Source organism: Anabrus simplex, chromosome 3 (genome assembly GCF_040414725.1).
Source record: "Anabrus simplex isolate iqAnaSimp1 chromosome 3, ASM4041472v1, whole genome shotgun sequence".
Taxonomy (NCBI): domain Eukaryota; kingdom Metazoa; phylum Arthropoda; class Insecta; order Orthoptera; family Tettigoniidae; genus Anabrus; species Anabrus simplex.
In genome coordinates, this window is record NC_090267.1 from 490,774,123 (window position 1) to 490,783,925 (window position 9,803).

Sequence of the window (9,803 nt, forward strand, 5' to 3'; positions counted from 1 at the left end):
CCCTTAAGTTGTCAATATTGTTTTCTCACCACTCCTTCGTGTGACAGCCCACATGCGTGCGGATGACCTAGCTCAACATGTAGGCTGTCTCGCCTGTATTCCACTGCCGAGACGGAATCCATAACTCGGCTCATATTTCGCTGACTGATTGACAACTTGTTTCCTCTGGTTTAATACTGTTCACACCTTACTCTAATCTACACGTGCAGAAGTACTGAGTCAACACTAGGCTTGAGATAGGTTAGGCCTATCTCCTCCTCTCCCAACTCTACTATACTACAGCAGCCAAAACAAACTAACAATCCCAAAGCAAAATAAAAACAGGCTGACAAACAGCAAACAACCTCATTGTAAGGAACACATTAACTCATACATTTCTGCTGTTTCCGAGCTCTCTTGTTGTCAGCCAAAACAAGCTAATTAACCATCCCACAGCAAATAAAACAGGCTAACACACAGCAAACGACCTCATTGTAAAGAACTCATTACTGTTAGCATGTTGCTGAATTAAGTCTGTTACTTAGCAATATACAATATCTAATATAAATGAACACTGAACAACTACAAGAGAAACATAGTCCTAAACTTATAACTATAGTCTTTCCAAGATCACTTGTTGTACAGTCATCATCGTGCTCATGTATATAACGTTTACTATCATTTACCAGTACTGTTATTACTTTCTGTTGTTACTAATCTCATTTTAATTTCTTTCTTCCACATGTTTCTTAGAATACAGAAAAATTTAGCTAGTTTTCCTGGGGTGATCCATTCTCTATTTAACAGTTTGGTTATTGTATAAAATTCTTTCTCTCTTTCTACTTTTAATTTATATTCGTCTCCAAGGTATTTAGTTCTCAGTGCCTCCGTTCCCTTACATGTTCTCAGTAAATGAGCTCCTCCCATTATGTCGTCACAAAATAAACACTGATTTACGTTATGGTTCTCACTTATTCCCTTATTTTTGTATAAACCCAAAAGCCACCACAACACACCTCTTAGTTCCCTATTTGTGATTCTATCTTTTCTTATTGCCATATATTGGATAATGCCACAGAATTCTACTAGTGTTCTTTTGGTTTCACATTCTGCTCTGATCGTCTGTTTCTCTATATCCTTTACTCTAATCGTTAATATTTTAATGAAGCTGTTTTCTTTACCGTTCATCTCCTTATCCCAATAAAGCCCCATTCCTATTTTGTCTAGCATCCCTTTTACTTTCGATAACCAATAATTCTCATCCAAGTGTCTTATCTGGTGCTGGTAGGCTAGATTTAATATTTCCCTCCCCTCTCCTCTTTTTAATCTTAACCAATATGTTACTATTTTCTTACTTATGTCTGCTTGGATACTGATATCTCCACATATAGTTCTCACTCCACTATTTGCTGTACATTCTGGTAAGCCCATTATTATTTTACAGAATTTGTTACTTATGATATCTAGTTCTTTTTTTTCAACTTCTATACCCCATATTTCAACCCCATACAATGCTTTTGATACCACAAGGGCATTAAAAACATTTTTATGTACTTTGTATTGCAAATTAGGCATCTTCTTTTCTAAGGCCTTTATACTTGATAGGGCGGCCATACCTTTTATTTTTGCATGGCGTATCTGTTCCTTCCACAACCCATTCTTTGTTAATATTATTCCTAAATATTCTAATTTATTTACAACCTCCAATTCAACACCATCCAACAGCCATCGCCTTTCATTTCTTTTTAATTTATTTCCTCTTTTACAAACCATTACTTTTGTTTTTTTGGTATTTATTTTCAAATTCCATGTATTACAGTATTCCACCAATTTTTTGAGGTTACTTTGCATACCTGCTGTTGTCAGTGAGAGCAGCAGGATGTCGTCTGCGAAGACTAGACCGGGGATCTCTTTATTGTATAAGCAAGGGCTAGTATTATTCTCTTTCGCTATGCATTCTATTACATCATTAATAAAAAGCAAAAACAGTATTGGTGATAGTTTACATCCCTGCTTAAGTCCAATGTTCGAGTGTATCTTTCCTATCATTACATCTTCTTTGACTTTAACTGAACATATTACTTCGGCATATAATTCTTCTATGGCTTTAATCATTTTCATTGACATTCCTATTCCGGCCAGCTTCACAACGACAGCCCGTCTGCTGACTGAATCAAAAGCTTTTTGTAGGTCTATAGCTATGATGTATAGTCTACCACCTTTCTTTCTTATGTACTTATCCATTAACGTTTTGATTATAAATACATTGTCAGTAGTTCTCATTCTTTTCCTAAATCCTGATTGGTATACCGAGAGAATAGAGTAATCTTCTGCCCATTTCATAATTCTTTTCGCTAAAATCCCAGTGTAGATCTTACTTAGTGAGTCCAACAATGTAATCCCCCTGTAGTTGTTCGTATTCGTTCTTTCTCCCTTTCTTTTGTAGATCGGGCAAATTACTCCTTCCTGCCAAGATCTTGGAATTTTTCTTCCCTCAAATATTTTATTGAATATTTTAGTTATTATTTCAATCATCTGACCGTTGTTACCTATCTCTTTCCAAAATTCATGCGTAATTCCATTAGCAGCACCTGATTTTCCGCCCTTCCCTTTTTTCATTACATCTAGTACCTCGTCTGTGGTTATTATATCGTCTAGTATAGGCAGCGTACACTCCATTTGTCTCAGTATACCAATTTCGTTTCTGTTCTCTACCCATGTGTCCTTACCCCCTAATAACCCCTTAAAATACGTTAACCATTCCTCATTAGATATTTTTAATTGATCATAGCTTTTATAACCCTTACATATTGTGCTAATTTTGTTCCATGCTTTCTTTGTTTCATTTTCCTTACAGTACTTTAGTAATATTTTTGATTCTTTGTCCTGCCATTTACTTTTCTTATCGCTTATTAAATCTTTGTATTCTTTCCTCTGGTTACAAAAATCTACTCGTAAGGCCTGAGATCCCTCATTTCTATACCTTTTTAAAGCCTTAATCACTTGATTTTTCTTCTCTTTACACTCCTCTGTATACCATGCATTTCTTTTATATTGTCTACTCTTACTCACAACCATTTTTTTACCAGCTACTTCTATTGATCTTTCAAGCATTCTTATTGCTTCATCTAGGTTATTATCCTCTATCATATACTCCATGCCTATTCTCAGAATTTCAAAGGTTTTACCCCTATAGTAATCTCTAAATTGTTCTCTCTTTTCCTCATTCCACCTGTATCTTACTAATTTTCTCTGTTCATAGTTAAAGAATTGTTTGTCTACTTTATTATCTTCCTCTCTCAGTAGCCGAATGACAACTGGGAAATGATGGGACGCTGTCCAATTTTTTACCTGGATTTCTTTAATAAGAGTTAAAGCCTCTCTAGATGCCAGTACTAGGTCTATAACACTCCCTCCTGTCTCAACTATATATGTTAGGTTGCCTGATTCATCTCCCGGCCATCCCCCATTTAAGATGTACAATTCCTCTATCGCGCATATTTCTAATAATTTCTCTCCATTTTTATTACACTCTTTGTCTTTGCTGCTCCTTTTTTCTATTAATATTTCCCCGATTTCTTTATCGTATAATGGATTATTTAGGCCAACCCTTGCATTAAAATACCCCATTATAATTATTCCTGCATCTTCATTTAGTAATTTTATCTGATTTACTGCGTCGACGAGTTCTTCAAAGAAATTTTCCTTTTCAAACGGGGACCCCGATGGATGGTTGTAGCCAAAACCAATAAACATATCTCTCCCCTTTAGATTTCCTTTTTTTGTTTTGACCCAGATCATATCCTCACATCCTGATTCCCATATCTCTACTTGTTTGCAAATTACATCTTTTGTGATAACTGTTATCCCTCCTGGGTGACGCCCTTTCGTGCTCCTTTTATATTTTGTTTTACTCCAGACCTTAAATCCCGGTATTATCACATTTTTACTAGGCGGCAACCATGTCTCTACTATCCCAATAATGTCACTCTCTCTCATTAAATCTATAAATTCATCATTTCCCAGTTTACTTAGTATACCCTCTATGTTGATTAATCCCACTACCCAGTCTAGTTATTTTTTCATGGGTATATTTGATGCTACCAGGGCCTTGCTTCTCGTTGTTCGTGGTTTTTCTATTTGAATAATAGAACCACTTGGGGAACTAATTATTTCCTCCTCTGACCCTTTAGCTTCCTCAGACCTTGTCAATCCTTTCTTTGCCCATATGTCCTTTAAATTTAACGCTGGAAGCCTGGATTAAATTCCAAACCTCTCCGCGGCGCTCATACAGAGTGAGGCCATATGACGCTGCTGATGGTGATTCGTCCGTCGGATGGTGACGTAAATCCTTGAACAGAACCCCTCGGTGTTTTTCGACAGGAGTAGGCTTGTGTGCCGACACCAGCTTTCACTCTCCCTTCCTACTGTCATATATGACGTCATTCATTACCCCGGACTGTTATTTGAAACGTAGCATTTTTCCGCAACAGAAACAACCGGAACTGTTGCACAAAAGGAACAACTTCGCCCATCTCTATGCTCTAGGCAAGAAAGAAACCTGCTTAAAAATATCCGTCGAATGACTCTTCAAGTTAAAACCGGACACCAATATATATAGACAGTCGCAGACTGGGTTTCATATACCTTGAAAAAAGAAAGGTGATGCGGCCGGATGCCCTTCCTGACGCAACCTCTTGTGGAGGAATTTAATCACTAATGCGTGTTTCTGCGGTGGTTGGTAGAGCAGTAGTCCTGTATATGAAGAGAAACGTGTTGGGAAAAACACAAACTCCAGTCACCAAGCCAGAAGAATTAATCAAATAACGTTTTTTCCTTTCATAACTTGTTTTACCGACACAGATAGGTCTTATGGCGACGATGGGCTAAGAAAGGGCTAGGAGTGGGAAGGGAGCGGCCGTGGCCTTAATTAAGGTACAGTCTCAGCATTTGCCTGTCTTGAAAATGGGAAACCATTGAAAACCAACTTCAGGGCTGACGACAGTAGGGTTCGAACCCACTCTTCTCCAGAATACTGGACGCAGGCCGCACTTAGGCGACTGCATCTACCGAGCTCGGTAAACAAATAATAAGACGGGATTAATACCTCCGAACCAACCGGGTATCGAACCCGGGACCCTCTGAATTGAAGGCCTCAACGCTGACAACTCAACCACGGGATCGGACACACACACGCATATTATATCCATTTATACATACTTCGTAGCTGGATAAGCATGGACACCAGATTTTGTTTTGCCACATACTGTAGGTCTAATAATAACGTTATTGGCTTTGCATCCCACCAACTACTTTTACGGTTTTCGGAGACGCCGAGGTGCCGGAATTTAGTCCTGGAGGATTTCTTTTATGTGCCAGTAAATGTACCGGCACGAGGCTGACATATTCTAGCACCTTCAAATACCACCGGACTGAGCCAGGTTCAAGCCTGCCAAGTTGGGGTCAGATGGCCAGTGCCTCGACCGTCTGAGCCACTCCGCCCGGCTTAGAAGAGAAATAGAGGGAGACCAAGACGACGATGGTTAGACTCAGTTTCTAATTTTATGAAAGTTGACTATAAAAGTTTGTTTTGTATAATATAAGTGTGCGAGTGTATTTATATGAGTCAGTGGACACGTAGGATCTGTAATTATACGCAGTAATGTGAGAATGTGCTTGTTTTGATCGTGCTTTCTCCCATTAAAAAAATATGAGTACACTAGGTAGACCAGGTTTTAATCTAACTATGGCAATGCCTCTTATACAACTATTCTTAAGTTTCCTACGGAATAGAACATTAAGATAGAAATGGATTAGGAATATACATCGTGATTATTTTGAAGTCCATGACAAAACTGTAGCGTGCATACATCATTTTGAGAATAAGTCTGAGGTCAGGGAAGCCATTTCTCTACTTCCAAACTATTCGTGTTCCTCGAAAAATATTTAGATAGAATATAATTGAAATTGTTTTATTCCGTCAGTGTCTATGTGCTTCAAAGTGTCGAGTGATTTAGATGCAAGTGTATTTTATAATAATCTGTGCTTTGCCTGCGGAAATGTTTGGCTGGATCTTGGAGGATAACAAAACTTGTGTGACAGATGTAGCAATCTGTATACTGTTACACAGAAGGAATAGTGACTTAGAGGGATTAGCTGGGTTTAAATAATAATAATGTTCTTTGTTTTACGTCCCACTAACTACTCTTTTACCGTTTTCGAAGACGCCGAGGTGCCGGAATTTAGTCCCGCAGGAGTTCTTTTACGTGCCCGTAAATCTACCGACACGAGACTGACGTATTTGAACATCTTCAAATACCACCGAACTGAGCGAGGATCAAACTTGCCAAGTTGGGGTCAGAAGCCCAGCGCCTCAACCGTCTGAGCCACTCAGCCCGGCATCTGGGTTTGTAACGTAGGGTTTTACACTACCAACACCTTCCGATTCATGCTGTGGTTATCTGTCATCATGCAGACTGCGCCGAACTGAAGCTCGTCCATGTGGTTTAATATCAATGTTTAGTCAATAGAGTTTTTGCACTCATGTTCTTTAATGGGAAAAAAACTTTATCGTCTGAACGTTTCATTACTAAGGTTACCATCATTGTGTGAAGTGCAGTTATGCCATATGTCAACATTATGTTAACATTACCAGGGCCGTTCATTGAGTTAACATAATCGTTTCTGGTGTACATGGGCTGAGTGACCCAAACGGTTAAGGCGCTGCTGTCATGTCCAGGGACACGAACCTTCATCAAGTAGCAGTACATAAGTAATACATAGTGATTATTTTGGTAACTCAATCCATTGGCCGTGCTGTCTGAGCAGCCATGTGTTGGGGGTGATATAGAATGACAGTTAAAAACAGAGTTGTGTGAGGTCAAGAGGTCTCACGAGGAAGTCGATACGGACAAATCTAAATAGTCACGTCCTGTCGTCTGGAGATGGCAAGAAAAGGGGGTAGTTTGAAGGATACCATACTTAAAATTAATGGGCGTCCCAATTAAGTGAAATGGGACGCAGAGTCATGTTTATGATGACAAGTATTAGAAATGGGGGAGTTATTTTATGAGCATAGGTTTAAGGGCGAGAAGTCAAGTTCATGTTAATAAATATTGCCACGTGCATAGCGTGGGATTTGAGATATATGGGGGAGGTGGTAGCACCAATGGTGAGCCAGTAAGGCTTTATCTGAGAGGAGGGGAGACCCTTATATCATATTGCTAGTCCCTTTAAATACGTATGTAATTGAAGGAATAAGCGTCTTATTGCATTAGTCTTCGCTTTGGGAGCCTTGCCTTCCGCTCACGTTAGAGAATTGCGATCAGTTCTCCAAGCGGTCTCGCTACTTAGAATATTTCTTAGTAGATCAGGTTGAACGGTGGTGCTAACACTTGGTATTCACCATTCATACTTTGATTCTCGACTTGAGCCCTAGTTCTTCTGGGTTTTATCGTAGTTGGCAACTTAAAGCTTGAGGAATCTCTGTGAGACTCCACGATACTCTGTTTTTAACATCGCTTAGCATTTCAGTGGCACTCTAATGCTTTAGAGTCCACTTGCATTTACTTGGAGTAGCCGTTCTGAGGAAGGCTAGTTCCAGTACGTCACAATACGTGACCGACTTCAATTGTACGTGTATATTCTTTGTACACCATCTGTCAATATACGCACATATATAGGAAATCATATGAGTTTCAACTCTTAACAACCAACTTACCTAACGCCTATAAATTACCATCTTATATCCCTTTCGTTTTTAGTACTGTTGTTAGTCATCAGGTGATTCCACTCACAGCTCGGCGTCTCACCTGTTGGCCGGGATACGACACTGCCCTTTTGACCCCAAGTTGGCAGATTCGATCCTGGCTCAGTCCGGTGGTATTTGAAAGTGCTCAAATAAGTCAGCCTCGTATCGATATATATACTGGCACGTTAAAGAACTCCTGCGGGACTAAATTCCGGCTCTTCGGCGTCTCCGAAAAGCGTAAAAAAGTAGTTAGTGGGATTTAAAGCCAATAACATTATTATTTCGGGTGTACTTCCCTTTCATTGGGTGCTGAATTTAAGAAATTGTCCACCACTTCAAAACTAAGGCAACAAATTATGTTTCACAGTTCTCATGAGAGCGAATAAATCAAGGAATTTCGAACCCTTAATTCTTTTGAAACATTCAAGATGATGTTAGAAATATAATTTTAACAGTTTTATCATAATATTTTCATCTATCCAGCGAAGTGAAATCTAAGAGAAAACCTTATTTGACGAATTGAAATTTCTAAATAATCAGCTTGTTGGTCTCTTTTCTAGTAGAATATATGTGATTCTAGTTTATTATATGTGGTGCGTACTTGATGGCGAAGCGTTTTCATACGTGTAAAAGTGATTTTCCCTATGATGTTACATTTATCATGTTAAATTACCACCGTTTATATAATATGTACGTGATATTTTCGTGTTAGCCAATTCCAGCAATCCGGCTACTTCGGCCGCCATGTTTCTTTTATATTACGGTCTGAGGATTGGAGTCGGTCTTGATTTAGTACGTGTTGAAGAGATTACAATGCGGTCGTGAAAATTCAATATTCATTGACCTGACCCTCAACGGGCGACTTAAACGCACTCTACAGTATGATGGCAGTAGTGTCAGACCTGTAGCTTAGATCCTTTCCAACAGAGCAAAGATGGCCTAGGTCACCATAGCTCAACTGGTAGAGCAATAGAGGCGAAATCCGGAGGTTGTGATTTCGGTTTCCGCTGGAGTCCGGTTGGCCATTTTTGTTTTGTACCCAACATACCTTCAACACGTACTAAATGTACGTAACACGACCTAATAGGTTGAAAGTCAGTTTCGATTACAAAGCGGTCGTGAAAATTCAATATTCACTCTTTGATAGTTAATATCTTTGGAATACAATAACATATCGCTGCATTTCTCGCCTGGTAGTGTAGTCCAGTGTTTCATCAACAGATGATGAAGGTTACGTGAATGGCGCGACGATCTTGGTGCGTGTTTTCCAGCAGATGACAGTGCAGCAATGAATGAAGTAATATTGTCATATGAGCAGCGCAAGGCCGTATTGGAGTGGCACTGGAAGTACGAAAACATGATGGAAGTACAACAGCAATGGCGTAATGTGTACGGAGGTTACGTGAACGATGTTGATCCACGAAATATCACTGTAATATTTGTCACAAACGAAAGGTAATCATTGATTTACTCAAATAAAGTCTCAAATCCCAGGTTGATTAAGAAATACCGTCGTTACTAGCAAGAAATATGTATACGTATTTACTGGCTGTAAATAGGAGTCCATGGTGTTGCATTCCGCTGCTTGCGCCGTCTTTTGTTTCTTTCTTGAGGTCCAGGGCTGGCACCAACGAGCTCTCTTTCTAGCAAATGGGAGTGCGGGTATTTTGTTGAAAAATAGCATGATCCCTGGACCAATAGATATATATATTTTAAAAGGAAAATAGCATGATCCCTGGACCAATAAATCGTTTAATGAATCAGTTAATGCACATGAAGTGACAGCCCATCAAATTACATCGAATGAGAAAAATCACTAAAACGACACCAAAGAACTTCAGTGAGCAAAGACATCGCAGACGAGAGTGTTGGACAAACAAAACACTTACGGAAGCGTATGTATTCTCTAAAATAAAATATTTCGTGTTATTTCTTAATCAACCTGGGATTTGAGACTTTATTTGAGTAAAAGCAATTACTATCTTCCATTTGTGACAAATATTACAGTGATATTTCGTGGATCAATATCATTTACGTAACCGTGTACGGAACTCATCTACAAACACGTACAACA